Here is a 5000-nt window from a genome sequence, read left to right on the forward strand (position 1 = left end):
CAATTAAAATAAAATACTTTCTGAACGCACCAACATTAAGAAGTGAGACTTTCGTCTTCTCCATTTCTTGACGTGTTTAGTTTACTCTTGATCTGACAGTTTCTATGTATAACGATAAAAATGATTGGTTTTCATAAATATTGATCAATATCAATTATTCTGTTTTTTTTTTTTTTTTTTTTTTGTATGTAGAAATTACCTTGCTATATGTTAGGTAACTCCTCTCTCTCTCTCTCTCTCTCTCTCTCTCTCTCTCTCTCTCTCTCTCTCTCTCTCTCTCTCTCTCTCACACAGGAAAACCCAGAAGTTCATTGTTTATGAAAAGAAAGTCAGCTGATGTCTATAATTTCCGCTTCGTATAAACATTATTTCCTATATAAGAATTATTATTTTTAGAATTTAAATATATGATTATTTTCTCATTAACTCAATTTATTTAATTGTTTGAGCAAATAGATTATTGAAAAAAAAAATTGGGGCTGGTTATATTGAATATGAAATTACCTTTTCAAACGGTAATATCGACCTTATTAGGTTTAATAATTACTGTTATATGCAAAATTATATATATATATATATATATATATATATATATATATATATATATATATAAATATATATATACATATACTGTATTTTATATATATATATATATATATATATATATATATATATATATATATATAAAAGTTCTAGGTTGTTTTATTGATACGCATTTGGAATAACTGATTGGATTAGACAGTGATAAATCACATTCCAAGTCATTTGTAAATAATGTGACTGGCTGAGGGTATAATTTCCATAGTCATCTACAAAAAAAAATGAAAAAGAAATAAATTTCTTTCAGTTAGCTTGAGATCGAATCAGATTTAGTGGTACCAAGTTAATCCACTTCCGAAATAATCTAATTGAATTTATATCATATTGCGCTCAGCCATTTGAACGCCCGGAAGATTTTGCTTGCTTTAGGATCTTGGTCTGGGGTGTGGGACTAAGAGAGGATTTTGCTTCTTTAATCCTCTATTCCCCCTAACCTGTGTTGCCTTGAGAGAGAGAGAGAGAGAGAGAGAGAGAGAGAGAGAGAGAGAGAGAGAGAGAGAGAGAGAGAGAGAGAGAGAAATCGTGTCTCTGTGGCTGAAGAAAAGATTAATAGAGAGACAGAACGATAGACATTTACAATTGAATCCTTACATGTTGGAATGCCTCAGAGAGAGAGAGAGAGAGAGAGAGAGAGAGAGAGAGAGAGAGAGAGAGAGAGAGAGATCGTGACCTTTGTGCTTGAGGAAACGATTTATAGAGAAACAGAAAGATACACATTTACACTTGATTCCTTGTCTGTTGGGATGCCTGTTGGGATGCCTGTGCTATAGCGAGAGAGAGAGAGAGAGAGAGAGAGAGAGAGAGAGAGAGAGAGAGAGAGAGAGAGAGAGAGAGTGAGTGAGTTCCCGTATTAGTCTCATTTGTATTTCGTTCATACTTAAAAAAAAAATTTAATTATATTTGAATATCCCGGGTAATTCATAGATACTGTTACTGACGTAGCCATATTCATTCACTCCCATTTGCACCCATTAGAATTGTTCTTTAATTAAGTTGATTACCTCTAACTCTCGGGACAATTCTCTAGCGAATGATAGAAGAAAAAAGAAAATCAATTACTTTCAATTGAATTGAGATGGATTCTGATTTAGTGGTACTTAGCTAATGCACTTCCGAAGTAATTCTAATTTAATTTTTATCCGCTGTTACTTTCGAGGCCCATTTAGCTTACTTTGGTTCATGGTTGGAGAGCGGGACTAGGCTGCAGGTGCTGGGGAGTTGCACGACTGCAGAGTATTCTGTTCGTCAATCCTGCATTCTCGCTCAACCCAGGTTGCTGTGAAAGAGAAAAAGAATGGTTTCTTATTCCTTTGTTTTTGTTTTTTTACCGTTGATTTTGTCCTGGAAAGTAATCGTGTATGTTTGTGGGGGAGAGAGAGAGAGAGAGAGAGAGAGAGAGAGAGAGAGAGAGATTTTGAATTTTTTTTTCAGCAAATACCAATAAAGATTTTGACCTAGTATAAGGAAATGCGAACGCGAACAAAGATCGTCTTTGGATCATATCTCAAATATTTACCTACGAAAATTGACAAATAGATTTTCAGTGATTAATAATAATTTGAAATTTACTTCGAGAAATTAAGAAAAATTATGTCCATTAATTATAGCTGTTTAGCGAAATGTTTCCAAATAAATTATGGTAAGATGGACTTTTATTTTTTTTTTTATTTACGGCAGTGAAAAAATGATCTTCGGCGACACATTTTGCTCATATTTTTAGACATTTTCGTTATCCTTTTATAAGTGCTAACATTATCAGCAGTGTATGTCGTTAAGAAAGCAGCATCAGTCCTTTTTATTATCCTACTTTTATTTTCGATAATGCTGATATGACACTTCGTAAGAATAAAAGTTATTAAAAAGTAGCTACTTCTTTACTTCCTTTTCTTTATAGCACATTTTGCTTATACTTCAAGATGTATATAATGCTACTTTTATAAGTGCTAACATTATCAGCAGTGTAAGAGCGTATGAGAAAGCAGCATCAGTCGTTTTTATTTTGGCGTTTTTATATTCGTAAGAATAAGAGTTATTAAAAAGTAGCTACTTCTTTACCTCCTTCTCTTTATAGCACATTTTGCTTATACTTCAAGATGTATATAATGCTACTTTTATAAGTGCTTACATTATCAGCAGGGTAAGAGCGGATAAGAAAGAAGCATCAGTCTCTTTTATTTTCGTGTTTTTATATTCGTAAGAATAAGAGTTATTAAAAAGTAGCTACTTCTTTGTTTCCCACTTTTTATTGAATGAGGTTGTATGTGTTTGTTTGCATACAGTTACGAAGAGAAATCGCAATTCGTTACATAAATGAAATGGATTAGAAATTTAGATATTTATCATATTAGTCCAAAGGTAATTACTATTCAAATGTATGGGAAATATAGAGATTTATTATATAATAGTTAAAATGTAATTACTATTGAAGTGGATGAGAAATGTCGAGATTTATCATAGAATCAATCAAAAAGCGATTACTATTCAAATGGATACGAAGTGTAGCGATTTGTCATATGTTAGTCAAAAGGTAATCACTATTGAAATGAATAAGAAATGTTAAGATTTGTCTTATTATTAGTCAAAAGGTAATTACTATTGAAGTGGATGAAAATGGTAGAGATTTATCATATTATTAGGCAAAAGGTAGTTACTATTGAAATGGTTTATAAATGTCGAAATATATCATATTGTTAGTAAAAATTTAATTACTATTGAAATAGAAATGTCGAGATTTAACATAATGTTAGTCAAATATTTATGTTCGATAAAAATATGCATTCCATACTTTTAAAGAAGTAAACTTTTCTCAACTTGAATTATAAAGATTTTTTTTATTTTTTTTTTTGCCAAAGAAAGGATTCTGTATTTATTATCAATATAATCGTTGTTTGAATAGATTGGGAACATTTTATGGCGACTGTATATCAATTGCATGGTATTTTCATTGTAGTACAGTATATGTTCTTTTTATCTGGTCTCGATTTATATCTCGAATTGCAGCTTATATCCTAAACCTTCGTTACTACGCAGTAAATTCTGTTTCATGAAAGGGACCAAACAAATGAGGTTATAAAATGTATTGTGCTATAGTCCTCGAGGTTATAACCTACTCAAAATACTAGTGAAATAAACCTCTCATTTTGTGATTGTGGGTTCAGGCATTGAATGAAAACTGAAAAGCAAGTGATACTTCCAAGGACTATTATATTGTTGATTTAAAACGTTCATGAAAAAAATATTTTAGGGTTGAGGTGGCCGATGTGGTAACGTCCCTGACTGGTGAACGCCAGGCTGGGGTTCGAGTCCCGTTCAAACTCGTTGGTTCCTTTAGTCGCTGCAACCTCACCATCCATATGAGCTAAAGATGGGAAGTTTGGGGAAGCCTATATGTCTATATGCTGAGTCATCAGGAGCCATTGTCTGGCCCTCCTTGGTCCTAGCTTGGTTGGAGAGGGGGCTTTGGCACTGATCATTTGTGTATATGGTCAGTCGTTAGGGTATTGCCCTGCTTGATAGGGCAGTGTCACTGTCCCTTGCATCTGCCATACATGAGTGGCCTTTAAACCTTAAACTTGTAAATTCTCTAAAAATGCTATTATTATATTATTGAGTTCAGCTCAGTTTTAACGGATGTTCTTAAAGAAAATTGCACATTAAAAATTAAACCTAGGGTTTAACGGGAAATAAACCTCCAGCCAAATATATAAAGTTAACCTTATGGAAATATACAAAATAAATTTAATTAACGATTTTCTGTTAAATGCGTCAGATGTAATATTGATAGGTGGTGTATCACCATTAAAGCTCTTACAGGAAGAGAAATAGTGTCTTGCATCCGAGATACATTTACTATTAGAAATACTCTAATTTATCAGTTTTTACTTTTCATAATTCGGCGAAGAAATTGTGTATAAATTACCCAGGAACAATTATTTTCCCATATATTAGCATTGAAATTATTTTATCTTTATGGTTAACATATCAAAAGGAGATATTATTTTACATCAGAACTTACAAAGGACTAAAGATAATAGATTTAACAGTTTTCGTCTAGATTACACTAAATAATGAGTGTTTAAACTGTGTCAACATTCGCCAGTTAAAATATGGATCAAGAAAATTGACTAAATCCCTTGTATAAATTCCATATTAAAATTGGTACTTTTAGTTCGTCGTCTATATATATATATATATATATATATATATATATATATATATATATATGTGTGTGTGTGTGTGTGTATATATATACAGTATATATATATATATATATATATATATATATATATATATATATACAGTATATATATATATATATACAGTATATATATATATTTATATATATATATATATATATATATATATATATATATATATATATATATATATATATATATATA

General features: G+C 31.0%; 1 pseudogene; it reads left to right on the plus strand.

Moving 5' to 3' along the window:
• Nucleotides 1-5000, plus strand: part of LOC137638753 (nephrin-like) — a 748229-nt pseudogene that overhangs the window by 404195 nt on the left and 339034 nt on the right.

Source organism: Palaemon carinicauda, chromosome 3 (assembly GCF_036898095.1).
Source record: "Palaemon carinicauda isolate YSFRI2023 chromosome 3, ASM3689809v2, whole genome shotgun sequence".
In the NCBI taxonomy this organism is placed as follows: domain Eukaryota; kingdom Metazoa; phylum Arthropoda; class Malacostraca; order Decapoda; family Palaemonidae; genus Palaemon; species Palaemon carinicauda.